Source organism: Lissotriton helveticus, chromosome 9 (assembly GCF_964261635.1).
Source record: "Lissotriton helveticus chromosome 9, aLisHel1.1, whole genome shotgun sequence".
Lineage (NCBI taxonomy): Eukaryota > Metazoa > Chordata > Amphibia > Caudata > Salamandridae > Lissotriton > Lissotriton helveticus.
In genome coordinates, this window is record NC_136070.1 from 1,015,997,970 (window position 1) to 1,016,025,549 (window position 27,580).

The following is a 27,580-nucleotide window of genomic DNA, read 5'->3' on the forward strand; positions in this document are numbered from 1 at the left end:
TATTTTTGGCCCAACAGGAACCTATCTTCATGATAGGGGAAACGGGATAACTATTTCAAGTACAAGAACAAAAAACTAAATGAGTTGTGGATTCTGGATTCTGAAATAAATTGGATTATGATTTGGGGTGGGTGATTACCCATCTCAAGGAATAATTACAACACTTGTCAGGGTCAACACCAAAAGTCACTTAATGAACCTGTTCTTAACCCCCCTGGTAGCTAAGGCACCGGTCAGACAGGCTTCTCTTAGGGCAATGTGTTAAATATTCATGCAGTACCAAAACAGTAATAATGTCAAAATGAAAAAAATAAAAAAACAAATTGAATTAGAAAAAAAGAGTCAAATTTTATAAACAAAATAGCATCAAAACGGCAAACGTCCAATAAGGGGAACTGAAGAGATACATTTTTAAAGTTTTAAGTAGCAATAGTACCAAAAACCATAAAAAAAACAATGGCAGTCACTGGTCGCAAATTGAAGCCGACCACTATGGAGCGCTGGTCGGATAATATGCTATCATAAGCAAATAAAAAAAGCAGCAAAGCTAGCTGTAGATGTCACCAATGTTTTACAATTGCTTTAGAAAACATTCAAGTAAAAGGGGCTTGCCTTTATAATGCAAGCACCAAGGTATTGGCATTGGCAGTGACTGATTGTAAAACATGGTTTAAAAAAGTAAAAAATTATTTAAATATACTGGGGGAACAGCAAGCACATATGTTTCAAAACTGAAATTTTCTGAATATCTCTCTGCATGTGATCCTGCTTAAAACAACAAAGAGAGCTAGTTGCAGGCAATTTAAGGAATGTAACAGCTTTCTGAGGGTGTCAATATGAATGTGTCAGGAAATACATTCCCAGGCCTGATTTACATTTCACACGACACTAAACTGTAACTGGCCATTTGGTTCTCTGCAGTAAACCAGGGAGCAGATGTATGGGCCTCCTGGAGAAGAGACATTTCCTTTCCAGAAGTGAGTGCAGCAGCCCACCATGCCCAGAACAATAAATGCTGCCTTTGTGCGCCCAGGCATGGGTTTTGATGATGCATCATGTGGAATATAAATATTAAAACAAAACCAACCTGTTAAGTCTGTTCTTTTGTCAAAACCCTGTAAAAGTATACTGTTTGCTATGCTTTTGTAGAAGACCTAGGATAGGAGTGGGAAGCAAGATGTGGGTCCCGGGCTTACTGTTCTACAGGCTTCAAGCTATCCTGGCTGATGAGGGATGAAACCTGGAAACCGGTCCTAGGATGCTTGTTTCCAGTCCAGGGAGGACCTGGCCTGGCAGTTCGGACTGGACTGTTCTCATTGGGCGCAGAGTCAAGACTGATTTGCATATGGTTGGGTTCAAACTGAAATGGTATAGTGAGCAAAAAAACTATGGATTTAGGCCCAGATCTCTGTATGGAGTGATTGTATAACATAGTTCTGCATTCTGTCCATCAAGTGTTCTTTTTGCACAAGAAAAATAAGACGCAAACATATATGATGTAACTATTATATTCCCTAAAGAAGAAAAAATTTAACTAAAAATAATACCTAAAGTACAAACATCAAATACACCTCTTAAATTACTAGCACAAACCCCATTTTCTCCAATCTTCAATACATTGACGTCATGACCCATGAGCCTACAAGAGATCACATTCACTCCATTCCTCCATATCAACCACTAAACCATACAATTCAGCAAGCCCCCTCATATATGCAACAATAAGTGAAACTAAAACATCATTCTTAAGCGTGCCGTTGAATCCCGCAGTTTCAAACTCTGCAAGCATTTACAGTTAGAGTATGGAAAACCCTTATATGCTTGAAAGTTGTAAACATGCCATCACAGTCAAACCTCTGGACGCATTTGTAGCGCTAGAATTCAAGGCTATTACATGCCTATTTCGCCATGCAGCAGCAATCTGGCCCATCCACCTATGTCGCGAGTATGCAAAGCAATGCACGTGTATCTACGTTGTGCAACATTATCCGGTAAATGGAGAAAAATACAAGTGACAATCATCACATCCCGGTCAAAGCTCTAAACACTCCCATCTCTTACCTCCATATATTCCAATTCAAAGCATGTCATGAAAACACTCGTGTATTATTTTTTTGCACAAAGAGCAAACGAGAGTAAGGAAATCATTTAAATACTGGTCAGATTCGAACAGTATGGATCTCACCTGTGATTTCAAAACAAGTCAATCCTAAAGCCTGCAAAAATAAAGTCGGCCACCTTGTAGTGGTCTTGGCCAGGTTGAGAAGAGGTGAAAGGCTGTCCATATATATAACGTAGATATTATCCTTTTATTTTTTGCAGGTTCGTGGTGGGGTTAGGATGAGACGGGGCTGGAGGCACGGGGGAGGAGTGGTTTGTGCACACTAAGTGCACATGAATGCTCGGCCAGCCAACTGGGACTGACTAGTCATATGCACTTAGCATGTTCTCCACCAGGCTGCATTACACAGATGGGGAACATGCCCAGGCCCCCAGTCCCCATCTGAGCGCCAATCCATGGCACTCAGACCAATCACAACTGATTGGCTATGGGGAGCCTGGTGCTCTCCTGGTTCCCGGACTCTGGAGAAGTGAAGAGAGACGGTCAGCGAAAGAGGTAAATGGTATTTATTCCCCCCCGCTATCCCCTCTTCCCCCCGCCTCCCCACCCTCATACCCTGTCAGCCGCTACTTCCTAGGAGCAAACACTTTACTACTATGGGAACTGTACAGCGTGCGGTAAAAGTGAACCATTACCATTGTTTTTGTTTCCCATCTAGTACATGCATGTGCTGCCTTGCAAAATATTAGAAGACGCAGCTTAGGAAATTATTTTCTAGAAAATGGAATTCACAGTTTATTCAAAGTTGCCAAATTATGAAACCTAGAACAAACTAATCCCACGTGCATACACTTGGAGCACCTGGAGCCATCAGAGACAAAGTTGGCAGCTGTTCAAATTAAAATTTTAATTACCTGTTGATAGCTACTTTCAGGTTCATAAATGCCTATGCCCCATAGAATATTGTTTATAAATTGTAAAGAAGCATTTCTAATTAGTTGAGGTTGCAGGAAGGTCAAACTTTTACTGTCTAAGAAAAGCCTACATTCATTCAGTGTTTTTTAGATCTTTACAGAAGATATCGAAGTGGGATAGTGGAGGACATGGAAACATGATGTTAGTGTTGGTGGTTTTTCAGATGATTGGATTGTTTTAATGTTGTTTGCATCAGGAAAGTTTAGGTTTGGTGAATAATAGATTATTTTTGATTTTGTAATCAATGGTTCATTAAGGTAAAAAAGGTATAAAAAAAGACAAATATAGGGCCAGATGCATCAAGCATTTTTTTGCATTTGATTCGCTGAATCAGCCGTTTGCGAACGCAAAATAATGCTTTTCTGATGCAGCAAACCCTATTTTGCGATTCGGTAACCAGTTACCGAATTGCATAATAGGTTTGCGATTGGCTATTAGAAAGGGGCGTTTTGAGGGCGTCCCTTCCTATTACCAAATCACATCTGTATGCATGAATGTTTTTTGACTGAAATGTGGTCGCAAAACATTTGCATTTTACCACCTACTTCAAGTAGGTGGTAACCAATTCGCAAATGGGAAAGGGAGCCCTTCCCCTTTGTGAATGTCTGTAAATGCAAATGCATTGCCTGCTCTTAGAAAATGAAAAGAAAAGTTTTCATTTTCTCTTTTGTAATGCATCCCGTTTCACTTTAACGGGCTGAATACGGAAAAAATTGCTTTATTTAAAAGCAATCATGGACGTGGTGGTCTGCTGACCCCAGCAGGCCACCATCCCCGTGATTTGTGCGATTCCTAGGGGGTCGCAAATTGCGACCTACCTCATTAATATTCATGAGGTGGATGAAAGAAAGTGCATTTGATGAAACTAGGACTATGCAGCCTTGGTATTAGCCATCCCTAATACTCAACGGTCTACCCTGCAACACCCTTCTGTAAGGCACTGCACTGTACACCACTCTACATTATTGTACTGTACATCACTTTATTTTGCACCACTCAATGCCACTGCACTCTACACCAATGGACTTTACGTTGCTGAACTCTACACCACTGAACAGTGTGCCACTGAACTCTGCATCACTCTACTCTCTGCCTCTGCACCACTCTACACTGCACCACTCTACTTTACGCCAATGCACTCTGCGCCACAACACTCTACACCACTACATTCTTTGTCATTCGAATCTATTGTGCACCACTGCTTTTTATGACACTGCTCTCTATTATATTTCACTCTAAGCCTTTCTATTCTACTCTGCACCATGCTACTCTATACCAGTGCGCTCTACCCTACTCTACCAGTCACCACTCCACACTAAGCCACTTGACTCTATGCTACTCCACTCTATGCCACTCTACTCTGCAACATTGCACTCTAAAGCACTGGACTCTATGCCAATACATTTTACACTACTACTCTATGCCACTTCACTCTACCCTGCACCACTTCACTCTACCCTGCACCACTTCACTCCACCTTGCACCACTTCATGCCACTTCACTCTACTCTGCAACTATCTACTCTAATCCACTGCACTCTACGCCACTTTACTCCACTCTGTGCCACTGCACTCCTCACCACTCACCTCACCACTCCTCACCACTCTACTCTACACTGCACCACTCTACTCTATGCCACTGTGCTCTACACCACTACTCTACGCCATTCCACTCTACCCTATAAAACTCCACTATACACCACTTCACTGAAACAATCTAATCATTGCCACTCTACTACACTCTGCTCCACTGCACTATATGCTGTTCTACTCAACACCACTCTACTCTGCACCACTCTAATCTTCGCCACTGCGCTGTGTACCTTTCTACTTCAAACCACTACAGTCTACGCCAATGCACTGAACACCACTTTACTCAAAACTAATGCACTGTACATCACTGCACTCTGTGCCAAATACTTTGCACCACTTTACTCTACGCCACTATACTCTGAACCACTGCATGTTACGCCACTTTTACACCATTGCACTCTGTCACTTCACTCTATGCCACTCCTTCTACTCAGTGCCACTCTACTCTCCATCACTCTTTTCTGTGAGACTGCACTCTGAGACACTGCACTCTATGACACTTCACTCTGCGAGACTGCAGTCTCCGCCACTGAACTCAAAACCACTATAATCTACACCACTGCATTCTAAACTACTGCACGCTATGCCACTTTACACTATTGCACTCTACTTCACTGCACTCTACGCCACTCTAGTCTACTATGTGTTACTTTACTCTGTGCCACTCTACTATGCACCACTACACCTGATGGCACTCTACTCTGTGCCACTGAACTCTACTCTGATCCAGTCAACTCTACGCCCCCACCTGCACTCTGTGCCACTATACTCTATGTCACCACATGCCACTCTAATCTATTCTGCTCTGCTGCACTCCACACCAACGCACTCTATAACACTGTACTCTATGCCAGTGTACTCTACACCACTCAACTCTACCTGTCTTCACTTTACCCTGCACCACTCCACTCTACTCTGCACCACCCTACTCTGCACCACTTCACTCTACTCTGAAACAATCTACTCTATGGCACTCTACACCATTGCACTCTATGCCACTCTACTCTACGTCACTGCATTCTACACCAAAGCAATCTACACCACTATACTCATAACCAGTCCACTCTACGCCAATCTACTCTGAACCACTGTACTTTACACCAGTTCAATCATGGCCACTTTACTACACTCTATGACACTACAATACTGTACTCTATGATGCTCTATACCATTAAACTCTACTACACTCTGACACTCCACTCTCTGACACTCCACTCATAGGGGTGGGCGAAATTTGTGTAGTTGTGCTACACAAAGCTCCGCGAAGCGGCAGAAAATATCTGCGAGCACGCAAAAGTTCTGCGAACACACGGAATTGCTTGTTCCGTCTGTTCGCGATGCTTTTTTCCTGTTCACGAACGCTGTTTGCATGCCCGAGGAGAAATATCTTGTGAACACGCATTTTGAAAGCGCAAACAAGCAAACATTCTGCAAAGCCAAGGATCGCGAAATTTGAAATTACCCAAAATCCGCAAATTCCGCAAGCAGAACGGAGTTTACGGCCCAGGCCTACACTCTAAATCACTCTGCTCCACTCTATGTCACTCTGCAACACTACTTCACTCTACGACGCTTTATACAACTCCTTCTATACCACTCCATGCCACTTTACTTTACTCTAGTCTATGACACACGACTACACTTCACTACTCTAATCTAAGCCACTCCACTACACTCTATGCCATTTACTCAAAGTCACTTCACTCTCCTCTACCTCGACTCTACAATACTCTCCTCCACTCTATACAATTCCACTCTCCTACACTATGGAACTCTAAGCCAGTGCACACTTCAACAATCTACTCTGCTCTACACCACTCTACTCTACAACACTCTACTCCACTCTTTGCAACACCCTCTATGTCACTCCACTCTGCTTTTCAAAACTCCATGCCACCCCATGTCACTCAACTTCACACCCACTCCACGCAATTCAACCCTACTCTACACCACTCTATGCTACTCTAGCACTCTATAACAATCCACTCTACTCCACTTTACGACACCACATGCCAGTCTCCTTTACCCCACTAACTTTTAGCCATGCTGAACAGCAGCCATCTTGGGGTAGGACATGACTAAAATATATTGGCAAAGCAAGTATCTCTTGTATAGGTGAGACCTATTGGCTTTGCCAATATTTGTTTCTCAAGCTAGTATTTTTGAGGCAAAATCTAACTGAAACGGAGTCAAAGACATTCTCTCAAAATGGGAGTTATGTGATTGAACTGATGAGCTCTAGATGTTAGTCTGTTTATAATAATATGACTCCTGAGTCACTGGTACCAGGAATTACTACCCAATTTTGATTGATGTGGTAGTACTACATCACAATATTTTCACCCTAGACATTTTGGGCAATATTTATCAAAGTTTCACCGAATGCAGTGCAGCAGCAAAATATGCCGTGCTATGTTGCGTGATAGGAGAGAGTAGCAGAGCACCATATCTACAGTGTAATGGCACTCTCCTCCCCTCCCTAGTGTGGTGCAGAATTTTACTGCAGAGTGCTACACACACACCTTTGAGTCATAGTGCAAGGGTGTGTGGGTGAGTCTAGCATAGGTTTCGTCCTGGAAGGATTCCCTTTCAGAATAAAATACTATGCCTAGGCAACTTTCTACACTTTTCATACTTTGTATGTGTGCTGCACTGTGGAGCAGACATGCAAAGTCAGAAAAGAAAGGAGAAATTACAACTTTTCTCCTTTTAATACCTGCTTTAAAGTGGCATACATTTTTTATGCAAAACCCTGTCTACTATTGTTAGTAGATAGGGTTTTGAGTAAAGAAACATGAGTGGTGCATGAGAATGCCCATTTACCACCCAAGAAACGTCCCCTTGATGATAAGTAACGCAAAGAAGTAGCTCTGCAAAACACGCCTTAGCAAGAAAGCAGGTTCAGTTGTAGCGTGTTAATGTGTGATTGTAATATGCCTTATCTTTGCTTATAGAGAAGCAGGCTTAATTCACATGTTTTACTTCTCTCAACAGGAACCAGCAAAGGGTCTCCATGACTGGCAGTCTAAGACCATACCACCAATCACATGCCGGGTTTTATCCAGAGGTGTAAGCTAGGTGAGTGTGACCATGCCTGAAGGCTGTAACATCTGTCGATTGGATGATTCTGCTACCTACACTCCCTTAATTTGCACGTTTAGAAGTAGATCACTGATGTAGTGTTACTATTAGTGTAACCCTACTCAAAACAGTCCATGAACTTCAGGACTTACATTATGAGTGGATATTCTTCGACTGACAACATGACACACTATGATACAGAAATTAGCTTGATCTGGATTGGAAAATATGGTAAATGGCTGTCCGAATAGTTGTAGCCATGTTATAAATGTTGCAACATATGCAATCCATTGTGCCTAGAACACCCTCGATTAAAACGGATGTATGTACTTTCCTCCAAGTTAAGAGTGCATGGAAAGGGCAAACTTTGGAAGCTAAGGACCACCTTTTAATGTACTGCACTGCCTGCAATTATCTACTTTGAGGGCATACATACTTTCAAAGGATGACCACCTCACTCCTGGTCATCACGGACACTGTCCCCGGTCCTGAGTTTTTAATCTACAAATAGTTGGATTTGGATATGATAGTCTAATTAGTTTAAAGGAAGCAAACTAGAATAGAATTCCTTAATTGATCATACCCAAGTCCTGTACTGGAGACAGTGTCCCTAATGACCTGAAGAAAGATGGTCCATGTAGCCATACCACAACCGGTGTGGTACACATAGTTCCATCTTCTCACAATCTTGCCCCGCAGGCACACACTCTCTTGCCACCAAAATGCAGATGGTTAGAAAGGTTGATTCTTATCATAGGCAGGCCAATAGTGTTCATACAAACCTTTTGATGACGGAAGTGTAAAATAAGTATCGTTTGATCACATACTAGTTTCTCAATGAATTACCAACGTTACCAGGAGTCCATTACTGCCAAGGTTTCTACATGATCTCAAAACATCATCGTTCTGCCACATCTGGACCTGTACTTCTAGATACTATATGTACTGATGAAATATGGACACTCCTCAGACAGAGAGCTGTGTGTAACTTGATGGTCGCAGGTTAGAGTTTCAGTCTTGTGAGAAAGGTAACATCTTTACTATTTTCAAGGAGAGTAGTGACAACTTTTAATGCCATCTAGAGAAAATTATGTTTGAAGTATGCATTATAACTGTATCTACCAAAGACAACCCTGTTTTATAATCTAGAGTTCATTAACTTCTAACCAGAAATGACTGCTTGTCATGGACTGAACCATAAACATCCATGTTAATGGGATCGTAGCCAACTATGCTATATCCCGGTCAAGGAGATGCTGATATTGCAGATTTATTCACAAATACACTCATTTAATTTACATCTGGCCTACACACAGATCAGGAAAATTAAACTTTGATTCCAAAAAGGCGATACCAAGCCTATGATGATATTCCTCATGTGTCATAGCAATGAAGAAATATTCTTTAGAAGTTCTTAGTGTGGGAGAAGCTTGGTTGCTGTGCCTTTAAAAAATAGGATCCCAAAATGGTTGGACAAGGCTCAAGAGACGTGTACCTTGTAATACCACTTTAGGAAACCTAAAAGTAAAGTGTTCAATGACACTGGGCCATATGCATGAAAATCTTCTTTTGCGATTCTCAAATAGTGAATTTTTGTGAATCGCTATTTAAGAATCGCAAAATGCTATGTGTATAGGATTTGCAAATAATTGTGCGAATCCTACATATTCCTTACTTGTGAATTGCAAATTGCGCTTCGCAATTAAGGAATATCTCCCCATTCATTTCTATAGGCCTAAAGGCCCATAGGAATGAATGGGAAAACATTCTCTATTTGCCATTCTCAATTAGAGAATCACAAATTGAGAATGCAATTTCAAGGGTGCCGGGGTGTCAAAAGGACACCCTGTTGCACCCCTGAAATGTGCACGTGTGCACATGTGGCACACATACATGCCTTAAGGTCTTGTATGTGCGCCACATGGTACTTTGAAAAATGCAAAAAAGGGCATTTTTCAGAGAAATCGCAAATTACCACCAACTTAAAGTTGGTGGTAATTTGTGATTCCTTAAGGCCAAATTTCACTTTCTGTGCTTCTTAAATTGCATTTAAGGAATAACAATTTGCGATTCCTTAAATGCAATTGCAAAATACGGAATCGCAAATTTTGCGATTCCTAATTTTGCGAGGCAGTTTTCCTTTCATACATACAATCGCAATTTGGAATGATACATATGGCGTACTATTGCTTACATAGCTTTTTTTTCTTTTTTGTAAATTGAGATCCAATCGTTTGCAATACAGATACATCAATTCTGGAAAAAATCTTCGAGAACCAACTATAAATACTTTTACATGGATTCAGCTTATATGTCTAGGTGTCAATTAGGCAAAAGTGTGAAAGTGTGAAGAAACCACCATAAAACAGTGGTTAGAATGAAGCACCGAAATACAAGATGACTTAATAAGCGAAGGAATGTATTAGTGCCAGGACAGACTTAATTCCATCTAGAGAATTCCTGGGGTAGCAGATCACACCAAGGTTGATTTTAGAAGACACCCCTTAAAATAAGTTGAGGAGCAGGAAATTCCCAGGTGGAATTCCACTCTGCTCAATCAGTCTGCTGTTCCCGCCCCCAGATTTTCCAAGTGCAGAAATAACATATTCAATTTTACCAGCCACAAAATACTACAGGTAAAATTGTGCAGGAATGGAGTGCAATGCATGGCAGCCCCATTTCCATGCCGCTAACTGAACCCCATCCAAAGTAAACTGTGGGCATGTAATAGCCCCCCACAAAACAACTGCCTTTCCTTCCCTCTCCCACTTTCCCTATGCCTTTCTCAAACAGCTTACCCTGCACCAACCTCGCTGCTCACATGTACCACCTGTTCATAGCAGGCAGTAAATGTGAGTGTTAATTCCCAAAGAAAAGGGAATATCGCATGTAAATCTACCGGGTTACACTGTGTCCATAGAATTAATCCCTGTGTCCCAGAATTAATTCTGTGTGAATTAACGTGTAACCGCATTATTTATCTTTTAACTTCTCTCACACATTTCCTAATCATTCCTTTTTTTAAATGTATTAAATTGTGTCTTGGTGTGTTCTGTCATCAGTGGCTTGGTACTTGCGAGTACCCATGTGCCCAAAATAAGGTCCCACATTCATTTCTTTCAAGTTGTTTGTGTTTAGCAAAGATATTTTCTGCTAGAAAAATTGTGTCTAAGATATTGTTTTTACAAAAATATTGCACCATAGTGTGTAGAGTTTCTAATAGAACATGGGAATGTGGGGTACTCCATTAAATACAAAGAGTTCTCTCGGCTTCTACGGGCTTGTAGAAGCCAGCAGAGCAACATTCCAATGTTGTTTTTGTTCTCAGCTGCTGCTGTGAACAAAGGCCTCTCGATCCCGAGGGGATTTAAACCCCTTCGGGCTCATAGAGGCCTTTGTTTTTAGTAATTAGAACATTCTGCCCTCTAGGGGCGGAATATTCTAATAGCCTTAGAGCCCTCCTAGCGGCTCTACTGGTCATTAAAGGCCTGCTCACTTGTTAAAGGCCTGAGCTTTTAGCTCAGGCCTTTAACACTGGAGCAGGCCTTTACTGGCCAGTAGAGCCCGCTAGGTCAGGCTCTAAGGCTATATTAGTAGGTCCAATAATGCAATGTGTATGTCAGACGATCTTTTAGGTACAATATTCTGATACCATACTGGTTTCTTTGTTGTAAGGGAGGATATCTGCGTTCAAGTTTGCATCTTTGCAATGCTTTTTATTGCGAGATCCCCATTTACACTTTCATCCCATGAGTAAACCTAACGCCATTAGCTTTCCCTTATGACTGTCCACAGCCCAGTTTATTTCAAGTGAAATGTTTGAGAGGTAAGTATTTGTTTAGAGCTAGCAAAAAAGTAGCCCAGCACACTTTACAAGCAAGTATAACAATTAGACATTCAAGTACAGGATTATTACAAAGAAGAGTCGATGTTGTATTCGTTTTCGTTTTGATCCTTTATTTTCTTTTGTTTAAAAAAGGGTGCGCTGCCCCTAATCATGGAAGATCGGACTGCGAGAATTACATGCTATTCGGATACATATTCAACAGGGAACGTTACCTGGGTCAAAACAAACCTTAATGTTGGACTTTTCAAATTGACTCTAAAAAGCATTTGCTCTTAACATATGGGGTCTATTTACAGGAAGCGCATGAGATACACACTATAAGCCCTGAAGAAGTCCTTGTTTGGACGAAACGCGTTGGCGGTTTCAAAAGGTTTTAAGCAAAAGAAAATAAAGGATCAAAACCAAAACGAATACAATGTATGTGGTTGGTGTAAGTACAAAGGTTTCGCAATAATTATGGATATGTAAGCAGTGACATTTTCATTCAATCTGAGCTTTGTTACAAGCAAGAATACACCTCTAAAGGCAATCTGGCCTTGGCAAACCTGTGATTTTTTTTTTTTAAATGTGTCGTTTTGGCAAACATATCAAATAGGCATTGAAAGTTTAAAAAGGAAAAACACTGCTATCTAAAAGTAGCGAACCTGGCGGCCAAAAAAATATTAAAAAAATTATACATCATAAAATACATTTATAAAACATGAAATAAAAGCATAAAACAAGATATTGGCCTACCAGTGCTAACAATGAAGTGGACTACTCTTTGGTGGATATACACATGACAAAATGCCACTTTGGTTGAATGGTAAAAGATAGACATTATTCAGGTGCAATGGCTTCCTCTCATCCTGGTTTCACTGCACCTGCTGTACTTGGGACAGCCTCTTCCCTATCATGATAGACCCGGACGGCGAATGTGTTAATGCAAATTGATGATGAAATTTAGTTTTTTTGAACCTTTTGGTGAGAGAAATTTGTGCTTGTGGTTGAATTTTTTTTTTACTGGTACAATTTCTCGAACAGATTTACAAGCCACTTGAGCTGCCAGTATGTCACTTTTTTTGACGCACTGGCAGCGCATTTCTCTGCCCCATATTTACAAGGACAGGAAAAGCCACCCTGTCCTTGTAAATACGGCCCCTTTACACGCAGCATTTTGTGTGAAAGGGGCGTTCAATGGGTGTTGCTGGGAGTGTTCGCGCGCAACACCCATGCAGCCAGACACATTTCCAGATTTACGATGATTCGTAAACATGGAAATGCGTCAGTATATGCACAACAATGAGAAATGTTTTCCTCTTTCAATGTGTGCTACATTCTACAGCACGCCTTGAAAGAAGAAAATGCCTGTAGTGATTGTTTTTGTGCAGGAAGGTGCCTCTTCCTGTACAAAAACAATCTCCCCATGACGCAGGCATCCTTGCACCATGGTGCAAGGGTGCCTGCTCTGGTGCATGGCAGCTGTTTGTGCGCCAGCGCAGGGCAGAGCACAGGAATGCGACAAATCATTGTAAATATGTTGCATTCCTATGATTTGAAAGTGCAGCAGTGTGGTGCAGCTAAAGGACATGGGGTGCGACAGTGCAGCACCTTCTTGTAAATCTGCCCCTATATATTTAAATATTATTTGAGGTTTTATTTAAACTTTTGTGCACTGGCTGCAGCTAAACATAACAGAGAAAAAAACATGTGTGCATTTAAGTGATTGCCACGAAGCTTAAATGGTCATTTAATTCCTGATGAATCTTCTAGGAAGTGAGCCGACTAACATTAAGATCAGCCTTAGAAGAGAAAATTCCATCACAAGAAGTCAAACTTAATGTCGCTGGTTGATAACTTAAAACTTTTAGTAACCCCCCACCCAGTGTGCTAGGGAAAAAAAGAGACCTAGGGAGAAAAGACCCTGTCACCAGTAAGAGATTGGGGCCCTGGCCATGTTCACTGGCTCTTGAATATCACATCCAGGATATAATAGGACACTGGGGGAGCAAGTGGCTTGTAAATATGCCCCTCAGTAGTTTGGTCACTCGCTCATAATGCAAATTATCAGGCATGATGCCAGCACCTGCAACTCACTGGTCTTTATGATCTGAAGGAGAGTCTGTGAAACATTTTCCTCAACACAACATTGTGGAAACAAACTTTACCGCAATTCTGTTACAAAAATGGAAGAATGATTTACAGAAAAGGGTCTAGGACAGGGTTCCCAAACTTTTGACTCCTAAGGACCCCCATTGAGTCACCACTGGAAGAGAGGGACCCCCGAGCAATTTGTATGAGTTAAATTTCAAATATTAAAACAGTAATTCGAAAAAAATACACACGTGTGCATACAAAACAAATACTTAAAGTACTAAGGATTTTGGGGCCAGATGTAAGACCATTTCATTTAGCGCCTCGCAATTGGCGACACATTGCGAGTGGCAAATTGCGAGTTGCTAAATGAAATGCACAATAGTGTGTTTAACACTGTTTGGGATTCCCAATGGGGTCGCAAATTGCGAGGTTCATTAATATTAATGAGCCTCTCGCAATTTGTGAGCCCATTGGGAATGTCGGCCCTCCCAGGTGTGGTGGCCTGCTGGGCTCTGCAGGCCACTATGTCTGGGACTGCTTTTAAATGAAGCAGTTTTAAAAATAAAATGCAGCCCGTTTACCATGCATTTAAAGAAAAAAAAAATGAAACATTTTCATTTTCTAAGGGCAGGCAGAGGTCCCTGGGACCACTGCCTGCCCTTAAAAAATAATTTTGCATGCATTTGCAAAGGGGAAGGGGTCCCCTGAGGACCCTTTCCCATTTGCAAATGCATTATCATCTACTTGAAGTAGGTGGTAATTGCAAATGTGTTGCGACCCCAAAACATTTGAACATGGTTTTGAGACTCGCTATTTGGAAGGAAATGCCCCTTCCAAAGAGCAAGTTGCAAAACGTATTTAGCGAGTCTCAAACAAATTGCGACTCACGAAATAGGCAATGTAAATGGCCCAATAGGTTTTTGCATGCGCAAACGGGTTCGCGAACCCGTTCGCACATATAAAAACGGACCGTACATCTGGCCCTTAGTATTTTATATTGAAGTAATAGCCCCTCTGCCACATGTATTTCATTTGTGTTATAGCATCTCTCATACCATTGTAGGATGCCAGAGCACTTTAAAACACACACATATAGAGACATTGAATCATACATGTAAATCAGTGTGTATATAATATGTTTAAAGAGTGCTTGGTCTGGAAAAGCACAAACTCAGGATTCAGAAAATAACACAGTGGCTAGCACAGACTTTAACATTAAAAATGTATTTCCACCCAAATAAATCCTTTTTGCAGCATCAAGATAATGAATAACTGGGGAAAAACATAAGTTACTAACTTGTACCATGCAGTTTGCAAGCAACTCTTTGATGACAGTGTATAGGTCTATCTGCTACATTACGATTGTTACTTATGAATTGCACAGTAGCAAAAGAATCTCTGTGACAAAAGCAGTAACCACGAACCTATGCACATAAAATACTGCTTTTTAAAATGCATGTTACCCGTTCTTTGCAGTAGGCACATTAACCCTCTGTGCTACATTAGTTAAGTCAAAGCTGCCACTGAACAAAACTCTCCTCACACTCCAGCAGGTACATTAATCACTGGCATGATCTTGACACTTTTATTGTTGCTGGAAAGCTGTTAATTATACAAGAAACTTTTCTGTGCTTTTAAAACTGATGCCTATGGACCCCCAGGGAATGTGTCACGGACCCCTGGGGGTCCACAGACCCCAGTTTGGGAAACACTGGTCTAGGATATAACACTGCACTTATTTATATTGTGGGATTTTTTTTAGCATATGGTGCAATGATCAAAGGAAACAAGACCCTTTTAGTTTCCTATGGTGTGAAAAAACTTTCCACAACAGACTTTTGCATTGATAATTTGACCCGCACACATTAAAGACAAGAAATCAGTTCCACCAAGTTAAGTAGTTCACACAATTCTTTATTCTTTAAATCTTTCTTTTCTTTTCTTCAAAGTAGCCAACACATTTCGTCCCATATAAGGACTTCTTCAGGGCTCATCAGTTATCCGATTTATTGCATGAGTGTTTTCTTCTTCTCAAGTTAAGCAGATCTTATAATCCTTTTTCTGTGTCCATACGGTATAGAGACCCTCAGAAAAAGAAGCGCTTGTCTTTTTGTACCCCTATAGGATTCCGTTGGTAAAGTAGCAGCTACAGGCACTTTGCAACCTTTGTTTAGAGGCTTTAGTCAAGGTGATATTATAGGGTAAAATTCCTTGTGCAGTTTACGGTCAGTGTAGACCCATGACTTTAAAACCGGAACCCCGGCAAAGCGTCCCTCTCTTTGCGTCCAGCACCGTCCAGTCTGTGAAACATTTTCCTCACCACTACATTGTGGAAACAAACTTTACCCCAATTCTGTTACAAAAATAGAGACTTCTAGAGTAACCTCGAGAAAGTCACCATGACTTTGCTTGGGGAATTCACTAAAAGAGCAAGTAGGAGAAGGTAAACATATGATGTCTCTTGAACAGCACATAAAGTAACAATAACCACGAAACAGACTAGTAACAGCAATGATTACACAGCATAGTTACTTTGTCAATAAAAGTCTTGCCTGCCATGACAATAAAGAGTACTGAATGGGGTACTTTTAGAACATTATTGGAAGTTTAGAACAAACCTGATATAAACATCAGAAAATGCCTGGATCTGGATTTTTTTTTGAAAAGTGGTGTCCATTGCAGGTTTAATTTGTAACAGATTAAAAAAGTTACAAATAATTACATAAATGAGTTGTATTTAATATCAATGGATGTAAATGCACCTTTTAAGATACCTAAAATAATTAGCCTGACATTATCCCCCTGCACCTATGCTTGAAATGCCAACTTTAAAAGGTCAAATTATCTGCTGTAAACTACAGGAAATTTAATTCAAAGGCTGACTAATCAATCTATTCCATTAATTATTTTTATTATCTTTTAACTCATACCTTTCTAGAAAAATGAGGCCTGTTGTAGGGCAAGCTGATTCTACACAACCAAGCTTCTTTTCTCAATTGGATCATCCCCAGGTAACGAAGGCAGGTCCTTCTCCATGAAAGGCCATTTTATTAGAAGATGCTGCCCTGTCAATGAGACTAAGGGCCTGATTCCAATGCAGCTCAGAAATCATTCCGACCGAATCGGTTTGGGAATGGAGAGTCCAACTGTCCGATTGCAATGCATCCGAATGCTTCCAGATGCGATCCAGTCGGACTCCCATTGACTTCAATGGGAGCCTATATTCCTATGCTCCGACCAAATGCATAGGCTCCCATTGAAGAAAGTGGTGGCTGGGGAAAATCGGGCACCCTGTGGTTGCCCCCCCTTGGTGCCTGCCACAATGTGCATAGCTGTTAAGGGGGGACCCATGGGTACCCCCACAGGCCCGATTTGGAAAGGCTCCAGGTTCAGGGAGGCCTGCTATGGACCTCCAAAGTCTGATTCCGACTGGTGATTTGAGTCGGATGGCACTATTCGGCAAGGCTGTCTGAATCCAGTACAGTAATCAGTCGTTCAGAAACACGGTCAATAGAGATGTGCAAGTCTGCTCTTTCCGGGTCAGTTATTCCGAATGCTGTCGGGTTCGGATTAGGCTATTCCTAACACCTAACTTGCATCGTAATGAGTCGGTCGAACACCTTTCCAATTCGGTCTGAAATACATGCTCCCAATCTCATTTGGATGGTGCAGACGCTTTTAGGAGGCCTTCCAAACCGCATTAGAATCAGCCCCTAAGATGCCAACAGCTTTTTTGACAAAAGGATTTGAAAAAAATTACACGTGACAGAGAAGTTAAAAATCATTGCCCTTATTGAAGATGGGTGTGGAGGTCATTTTCGTTAATCTAAAAGAAGAGCACCGAAAGATATTATTATTCTTATTACTTTGGAGTTCAAGGGTGTTCCTCCCTCTTGAATAAGTCCAGAGGCCATTTTACATTTTGCATGCAAGGCCAGAAACTTATTGCAAGCAGCTAGAGGTGAAGTTCCCCTTATGGTTATGACTGCTAGATTGATCAGCATTTTCTCCTTACATATCTCAGCAGGGATTCTTTGCAGGAAGCAATCAAAAGATTATTATAGTTTCCTTCCTTGCTATTTCCACAAGATGTATACCTTTCAAATGTCAGTTGGCACAGTGTCAAGATGGAAATGAATTGAATTGCATTGTAGCTTTTATATAATACGTTCCTGCCTCCAGTGAGGATTCAATTTGATTATATATTTTAGAAGTTTGGCTGGGTGGTTCTGTATCTTTTGGCTTAAATAGGGTTTTAGGTTTTTGGTCAAATGACATATGGTACATTATGCATAAAGGGGGACATTAGAGACCTTAATCTTGGGACAAAAGAACAGCAAGAATGCAAAAAACTGAGAGGAATGATAGAATGCTTTAAATCGTTAGATTTAGTGCATTCACCGTTTAAAAAAAATAATTTGCAAAAAAGAAAATGTAAAGTATAATGAAACACAGCACCAACAGTGTAAGTCATACAACCATATAAAAAACACATACACACACACATATTTATGGACAAAGATGTAAACATAAAAAGGTATGAAAACTTATTTTATTATTCATTCCAAGTCTACATATGCCACCATGAAGGCTTTTATAAATACAAAGAAAAAAAGGAAAAATAGTACAAAAGCCATTATTTTTCACTTGGTGCATCAAACACTCACTGGGTTTCTTAATAAACAAACAATTGAAGAACATTGGATAACATGACTTTCTCATAACCATATAATCTAATTTCATGTATCCATCCTTCAACATTTAGCTATACATTTGATTTCCATTCCCCAAAGATAATGTTATTAACTACCACCAGTGCTCAAGAATGCCATCCTGTTAATATAATAATCATTCAAAGTTATTGGAAAAGGTCTGCAATACACCCTAGCAACTGTGAAAGTACACAATGTTTCCCAGGCTACAACTTTACTGTGTCATAAATATTAACCCAGAAATGTGTCACTTTAGAAGAACTCCGTAGTAAGTGCCTGAACATGCCCTGTAAAGTCACAGGTTCAACATGTACCTATTAAATGTGATAGCTTAAACCTTTTCATACTCAGTGGACTACAATATATACTAACTACTATTTTTGTTGGCTAATTGTCAAATTATGGTCTAATTTAATTTTAGAAAATTGAGAACATGCTCTTCTCCATTATTGTTTGATATATATATCTATATATTTTATATATATATATATATATATATATATATATATATATATATATCCAAAAAAAGCAGGTTAGCCCCAAAGTTGAAGTTAAACCACAAGAAGTTTAATCGGCATTTCAAAATTTGCATCCATTTCACAGCTTGCCAGCAGAGAAACACACAACTGCAGTCTTCGAAGATTAATGTCAGCCTGACGCGTTTCAGGATTTCCTCATCCTTTCATCAGAGGCAAAGTTCAGAGGATGTTAGCAGACAGTTTTAAACAGCGCACATTTGTAGATATTTTAAACACCTGCCTCAGTGGGCGTGTCCTTTCGCAAGGCCTTCTGGTCATTGCAGTGCGCCACATCTTCCCCTCGTGGGGCTGCCTCTAATACCTTCAATTTCGAACTGAAATAATGTTCCAAGTGGAGAGAAGTACCACACCAGGTGCACTCCGCCTTGCTTTGTAGCTGTGGAATTTATGCCTCAGACAGCACCATCCTGCGTATGGCACTGCCCTCTTCATTCCTGGCTGCAAGCAAAATGATGAGCCTGCAAGGACCCGCTTCCAGGCGGTGGGCTTAACCTCCCGGCTGGGCATCAGCCGTAAATACTTCCAAAAAAAGCAGGTTAGCCCCAAAGTTGAAGTTAAACCACAAGAAGTTTAATCGGCATTTCAAAATTGGCATCCATTTCACAGCTTGCCAGCAGAGAAACACACAACTGCAGTCTTCGAAGATTAATGTCAGCCTGACGCGTTTCAGGATTTCCTCATCCTTTCATCAGAGGCAAAGTTCAGAGGATGTTAGCAGACAGTTTTAAACAGCGCACATTTGTAGATATTTTAAACACCTGCCTCAGTGGGCGTGTCCTTTCGCAAGGCCTTCTGGTCATTGCAGTGCGCCACATCTTCCCCTCGTGGGGCTGCCTCTAATACCTTCAATTTCGAACTGAAATAATGTTCCAAGTGGAGAGAAGTACCACACCAGGTGCACTCCGCCTTGCTTTGTAGCTGTGGAATTTATGCCTCAGACAGCACCATCCTGCGTATGGCACTGCCCTCTTCATTCCTGGCTGCAAGCAAAATGATGAGCCTGCAAGGACCCGCTTCCAGGCGGTGGGCTTAACCTCCCGGCTGGGCATCAGCCGTAAATACTTCCAAAAAAAGCAGGTTAGCCCCAAAGTTGAAGTTAAACCACAAGAAGTTTAATCGGCATTTCAAAATTTGCATCCATTTCACAGCTTGCCAGCAGAGAAACACACAACTGCAGTCTTCGAAGATTAATGTCAGCCTGACGCGTTTCAGGATTTCCTCATCCTTTCATCAGAGGCAAAGTTCAGAGGATGTTAGCAGACAGTTTTAAACAGCGCACATTTGTAGATATTTTAAACACCTGCCTCAGTGGGCGTGTCCTTTCGCAAGGCCTTCTGGTCATTGCAGTGCGCCACATCTTCCCCTCGTGGGGCTGCCTCTAATACCTTCAATTTCGAACTGAAATAATGTTCCAAGTGGAGAGAAGTACCACACCAGGTGCACTCCGCCTTGCTTTGTAGCTGTGGAATTTATGCCTCAGACAGCACCATCCTGCGTATGGCACTGCCCTCTTCATTCCTGGCTGCAAGCAAAATGATGAGCCTGCAAGGACCCGCTTCCAGGCGTGTTTAAAATATCTACAAATGTGCGCTGTTTAAAACTGTCTGCTAACATCCTCTGAACTTTGCCTCTGATGAAAGGATGAGGAAATCCTGAAACGCGTCAGGCTGACATTAATCTTCGAAGACTGCAGTTGTGTGTTTCTCTGCTGCAAGCTGTGAAATGGATGCAAATTTTGAAATGCCGATTAAACTTCTTGTGGTTTAACTTCAACTTTGGGGCTAACCTGCTTTTTTTGGAAGTATTTACGGCTGATGCCCAGCCGGGAGGTTAAGCCCACCGCCTGGAAGCGGGTCCTTGCAGGCTCATCATTTTGCTTGCAGCCAGGAATGAAGAGGGCAGTGCCATACGCAGGATGGTGCTGTCTGAGGCATAAATTCCACAGCTACAAAGCAAGGCGGAGTGCACCTGGTGTGGTACTTCTCTCCACTTGGAATATTATTTCAGTTCGAAATTGAAGGTATTAGAGGCAGCCCCACGAGGGGAAGATGTGGCGCACTGCAATGACCAGAAGGCCTTGCGAAAGGACACGCCCACTGAGGCAGGTGTTTAAAATATCTACAAATGTGCGCTGTTTAAAACTGTCTGCTAACATCCTCTGAACTTTGCCTCTGATGAAAGGATGAGGAAATCCTGAAACGCGTCAGGCTGACATTAATCTTCGAAGACTGCAGTTGTGTGTTTCTCTGCTGGCAAGCTGTGAAATGGATGCAAATTTTGAAATGCCGATTAAACTTCTTGTGGTTTAACTTCAACTTTGGGGCTAACCTGCTTTTTTTTGAAGTATTTACGGCTGATGCCCAGCCGGGAGGTTAAGCCCACCGCCTGGAAGCGGGTCCTTGCAGGCTCATCATTTTGCTTGCAGCCAGGAATGAAGAGGGCAGTGCCATACGCAGGATGGTGCTGTCTGAGGCATAAATTCCACAGCTACAAAGCAAGGCGGAGTGCACCTGGTGTGGTACTTCTCTCCACTTGGAATATTATTTCAGTTCGAAATTGAAGGTATTAGAGGCAGCCCCACGAGGGGAAGATGTGGCGCACTGCAATGACCAGAAGGCCTTGCGAAAGGACACGCCCACTGAGGCAGGTGTTTAAAATATCTACAAATGTGCGCTGTTTAAAACTGTCTGCTAACATCCTCTGAACTTTGCCTCTGATGAAAGGATGAGGAAATCCTGAAACGCGTCAGGCTGACATTAATCTTCGAAGACTGCAGTTGTGTGTTTCTCTGCTGGCAAGCTGTGAAATGGATGCAAATTTTGAAATGCCGATTAAACTTCTTGTGGTTTAACTTCAACTTTGGGGCTAACCTGCTTTTTTTGGAAGTATTTACGGCTGATGCCCAGCCGGGAGGTTAAGCCCACCGCCTGGAAGCGGGTCCTTGCAGGCTCATCATTTTGCTTGCAGCCAGGAATGAAGAGGGCAGTGCCATACGCAGGATGGTGCTGTCTGAGGCATAAATTCCACAGCTACAAAGCAAGGCGGAGTGCACCTGGTGTGGTACTTCTCTCCACTTGGAATATTATTTCAGTTCGAAATTGAAGGTATTAGAGGCAGCCCCACGAGGGGAAGATGTGGCGCACTGCAATGACCAGAAGGCCTTGCGAAAGGACACGCCCACTGAGGCAGGTGTTTAAAATATCTACAAATGTGCGCTGTTTAAAACTGTCTGCTAACATCCTCTGAACTTTGCCTCTGATGAAAGGATGAGGAAATCCTGAAACGCGTCAGGCTGACATTAATCTTCGAAGACTGCAGTTGTGTGTTTCTCTGCTGGCAAGCTGTGAAATGGATGCAAATTTTGAAATGCCGATTAAACTTCTTGTGGTTTAACTTCAACTTTGGGGCTAACCTGCTTTTTTTGGAAGTATTTACGGCTGATGCCCAGCCGGGAGGTTAAGCCCACCGCCTGGAAGCGGGTCCTTGCAGGCTCATCATTTTGCTTGCAGCCAGGAATGAAGAGGGCAGTGCCATACGCAGGATGGTGCTGTCTGAGGCATAAATTCCACAGCTACAAAGCAAGGCGGAGTGCACCTGGTGTGGTACTTCTCTCCACTTGGAATATTATTTCAGTTCGAAATTGAAGGTATTAGAGGCAGCCCCACGAGGGGAAGATGTGGCGCACTGCAATGACCAGAAGGCCTTGCGAAAGGACACGCCCACTGAGGCAGGTGTTTAAAATATCTACAAATGTGCGCTGTTTAAAACTGTCTGCTAACATCCTCTGAACTTTGCCTCTGATGAAAGGATGAGGAAATCCTGAAACGCGTCAGGCTGACATTAATCTTCGAAGACTGCAGTTGTGTGTTTCTCTGCTGGCAAGCTGTGAAATGGATGCAAATTTTGAAATGCCGATTAAACATCTTGTGGTTTAACTTCAACTTTGGGGCTAACCTGCTTTTTTTGGAAGTATTTACGGCTGATGCCCAGCCGGGAGGTTAAGCCCACCGCCTGGAAGCGGGTCCTTGCAGGCTCATCATTTTGCTTGCAGCCAGGAATGAAGAGGGCAGTGCCATACGCAGGATGGTGCTGTCTGAGGCATAAATTCCACAGCTACAAAGCAAGGCGGAGTGCACCTGGTGTGGTACTTCTCTCCACTTGGAATATTATTTCAGTTCGAAATTGAAGGTATTAGAGGCAGCCCCACGAGGGGAAGATGTGGCGCACTGCAATGACCAGAAGGCCTTGCGAAAGGACACGCCCACTGAGGCAGGTGTTTAAAATATCTACAAATGTGCGCTGTTTAAAACTGTCTGCTAACATCCTCTGAACTTTGCCTCTGATGAAAGGATGAGGAAATCCTGAAACGCGTCAGGCTGACATTAATCTTCGAAGACTGCAGTTGTGTGTTTCTCTGCTGGCAAGCTGTGAAATGGATGCAAATTTTGAAATGCCGATTAAACTTCTTGTGGTTTAACTTCAACTTTGGGGCTAACCTGCTTTTTTTTGAAGTATTTACGGCTGATGCCCAGCCGGGAGGTTAAGCCCACCGCCTGGAAGCGGGTCCTTGCAGGCTCATCATTTTGCTTGCAGCCAGGAATGAAGAGGGCAGTGCCATACGCAGGATGGTGCTGTCTGAGGCATAAATTCCACAGCTACAAAGCAAGGCGGAGTGCACCTGGTGTGGTACTTCTCTCCACTTGGAATATTATTTCAGTTCGAAATTGAAGGTATTAGAGGCAGCCCCACGAGGGGAAGATGTGGCGCACTGCAATGACCAGAAGGCCTTGCGAAAGGACACGCCCACTGAGGCAGGTGTTTAAAATATCTACAAATGTGCGCTGTTTAAAACTGTCTGCTAACATCCTCTGAACTTTGCCTCTGATGAAAGGATGAGGAAATCCTGAAACGCGTCAGGCTGACATTAATCTTCGAAGACTGCAGTTGTGTGTTTCTCTGCTGGCAAGCTGTGAAATGGATGCAAATTTTGAAATGCCGATTAAACTTCTTGTGGTTTAACTTCAACTTTGGGGCTAACCTGCTTTTTTTGGAAGTATTTACGGCTGATGCCCAGCCGGGAGGTTAAGCCCACCGCCTGGAAGCGGGTCCTTGCAGGCTCATCATTTTGCTTGCAGCCAGGAATGAAGAGGGCAGTGCCATACGCAGGATGGTGCTGTCTGAGGCATAAATTCCACAGCTACAAAGCAAGGCGGAGTGCACCTGGTGTGGTACTTCTCTCCACTTGGAATATTATTTCAGTTCGAAATTGAAGGTATTAGAGGCAGCCCCACGAGGGGAAGATGTGGCGCACTGCAATGACCAGAAGGCCTTGCGAAAGGACACGCCCACTGAGGCAGGTGTTTAAAATATCTACAAATGTGCGCTGTTTAAAACTGTCTGCTAACATCCTCTGAACTTTGCCTCTGATGAAAGGATGAGGAAATCCTGAAACGCGTCAGGCTGACATTAATCTTCGAAGACTGCAGTTGTGTGTTTCTCTGCTGGCAAGCTGTGAAATGGATGCAAATTTTGAAATGCCGATTAAACATCTTGTGGTTTAACTTCAACTTTGGGGCTAACCTGCTTTTTTTGGAAGTATTTACGGCTGATGCCCAGCCGGGAGGTTAAGCCCACCGCCTGGAAGCGGGTCCTTGCAGGCTCATCATTTTGCTTGCAGCCAGGAATGAAGAGGGCAGTGCCATACGCAGGATGGTGCTGTCTGAGGCATAAATTCCACAGCTACAAAGCAAGGCGGAGTGCACCTGGTGTGGTACTTCTCTCCACTTGGAATATTATTTCAGTTCGAAATTGAAGGTATTAGAGGCAGCCCCACGAGGGGAAGATGTGGCGCACTGCAATGACCAGAAGGCCTTGCGAAAGGACACGCCCACTGAGGCAGGTGTTTAAAATATCTACAAATGTGCGCTGTTTAAAACTGTCTGCTAACATCCTCTGAACTTTGCCTCTGATGAAAGGATGAGGAAATCCTGAAACGCGTCAGGCTGACATTAATCTTCGAAGACTGCAGTTGTGTGTTTCTCTGCTGGCAAGCTGTGAAATGGATGCAAATTTTGAAATGCCGATTAAACTTCTTGTGGTTTAACTTCAACTTTGGGGCTAACCTGCTTTTTTTGGAAGTATTTACGGCTGATGCCCAGCCGGGAGGTTACGCCCACCGCCTGGAAGCGGGTCCTTGCAGGCTCATCATTTTGCTTGCAGCCAGGAATGAAGAGGGCAGTGCCATACGCAGGATGGTGCTGTCTGAGGCATAAATTCCACAGCTACAAAGCAAGGCGGAGTGCACCTGGTGTGGTACTTCTCTCCACTTGGAATATTATTTCAGTTCGAAATTGAAGGTATTAGAGGCAGCCCCACGAGGGGAAGATGTGGCGCACTGCAATGACCAGAAGGCCTTGCGAAAGGACACGCCCACTGAGGCAGGTGTTTAAAATATCTACAAATGTGCGCTGTTTAAAACTGTCTGCTAACATCCTCTGAACTTTGCCTCTGATGAAAGGATGAGGAAATCCTGAAACGCGTCAGGCTGACATTAATCTTCGAAGACTGCAGTTGTGTGTTTCTCTGCTGGCAAGCTGTGAAATGGATGCAAATTTTGAAATGCCGATTAAACTTCTTGTGGTTTAACTTCAACTTTGGGGCTAACCTGCTTTTTTTGGAAGTATTTACGGCTGATGCCCAGCCGGGAGGTTAAGCCCACCGCCTGGAAGCGGGTCCTTGCAGGCTCATCATTTTGCTTGCAGCCAGGAATGAAGAGGGCAGTGCCATACGCAGGATGGTGCTGTCTGAGGCATAAATTCCACAGCTACAAAGCAAGGCGGAGTGCACCTGGTGTGGTACTTCTCTCCACTTGGAATATTATTTCAGTTCGAAATTGAAGGTATTAGAGGCAGCCCCACGAGGGGAAGATGTGGCGCACTGCAATGACCAGAAGGCCTTGCGAAAGGACACGCCCACTGAGGCAGGTGTTTAAAATATCTACAAATGTGCGCTGTTTAAAACTGTCTGCTAACATCCTCTGAACTTTGCCTCTGATGAAAGGATGAGGAAATCCTGAAACGCGTCAGGCTGACATTAATCTTCGAAGACTGCAGTTGTGTGTTTCTCTGCTGGCAAGCTGTGAAATGGATGCAAATTTTGAAATGCCGATTAAACTTCTTGTGGTTTAACTTCAACTTTGGGGCTAACCTGCTTTTTTTGGAAGTATTTACGGCTGATGCCCAGCCGGGAGGTTAAGCCCACCGCCTGGAAGCGGGTCCTTGCAGGCTCATCATTTTGCTTGCAGCCAGGAATGAAGAGGGCAGTGCCATACGCAGGATGGTGCTGTCTGAGGCATAAATTCCACAGCTACAAAGCAAGGCGGAGTGCACCTGGTGTGGTACTTCTCTCCACTTGGAATATTATTTCAGTTGGAAATTGAAGGTATTAGAGGCAGCCCCACGAGGGGAAGATGTGGCGCACTGCAATGACCAGAAGGCCTTGCGAAAGGACACGCCCACTGAGGCAGGTGTTTAAAATATCTACAAATGTGCGCTGTTTAAAACTGTCTGCTAACATCCTCTGAACTTTGCCTCTGATGAAAGGATGAGGAAATCCTGAAACGCGTCAGGCTGACATTAATCTTCGAAGACTGCAGTTGTGTGTTTCTCTGCTGGCAAGCTGTGAAATGGATGCAAATTTTGAAATGCCGATTAAACTTCTTGTGGTTTAACTTCAACTTTGGGGCTAACCTGCTTTTTTTGGAAGTATTTACGGCTGATGCCCAGCCGGGAGGTTAAGCCCACCGCCTGGAAGCGGGTCCTTGCAGGCTCATCATTTTGCTTGCAGCCAGGAATGAAGAGGGCAGTGCCATACGCAGGATGGTGCTGTCTGAGGCATAAATTCCACAGCTACAAAGCAAGGCGGAGTGCACCTGGTGTGGTACTTCTCTCCACTTGGAATATTATTTCAGTTCGAAATTGAAGGTATTAGAGGCAGCCCCACGAGGGGAAGATGTGGCGCACTGCAATGACCAGAAGGCCTTGCGAAAGGACACGCCCACTGAGGCAGGTGTTTAAAATATCTACAAATGTGCGCTGTTTAAAACTGTCTGCTAACATCCTCTGAACTTTGCCTCTGATGAAAGGATGAGGAAATCCTGAAACGCGTCAGGCTGACATTAATCTTCGAAGACTGCAGTTGTGTGTTTCTCTGCTGGCAAGCTGTGAAATGGATGCAAATTTTGAAATGCCGATTAAACTTCTTGTGGTTTAACTTCAACTTTGGGGCTAACCTGCTTTTTTTGGATATATATATATATATATATATATATATATATATATATATATATTCACGCTCCAAGGTTGTCCACCTTATGAGTAGCACGCGAGCAGCAGCTTTATTTATGTGTAGGTGAGGACGGGGATCCGCTCGTAGACGCCGCTCCGTAATGGATCTGCCCGACGCGTTTCGAAGCTCCATCTGCTTCTCTTCAGGGGCTTTAACGGAAGCGGTGTGCGCACCCGTTACACTTCTCCAATTTCATATAACTCACCCGCCAATGGGAGGCTCCAATGAGACTTCTGGGAAGTGTAGTGCGGAAAGCACACAATCAAGTCCTGTATGGACTCCACGAGTGGGCCCGTCCTCGATCCCATGTACGGCTGCTACTTCACTGCCGTGACCCCCACGTTAACGGG

General features: G+C 42.9%; 1 protein-coding gene across 1 annotated transcript in view; it reads left to right on the forward strand.

The window, feature by feature from the left end:
• LRFN1 (leucine rich repeat and fibronectin type III domain containing 1) overlaps positions 1-27,580 on the forward strand; it is an 805,820-nt gene that overhangs the window by 397,283 nt on the left and 380,957 nt on the right. The window contains exon 3 of the mRNA XM_078661333.1: positions 7,624-7,707. The gene's annotated coding sequence lies outside the window, so the exon portion shown is untranslated. The remainder of the gene's footprint in view (positions 1-7,623; positions 7,708-27,580) is intronic.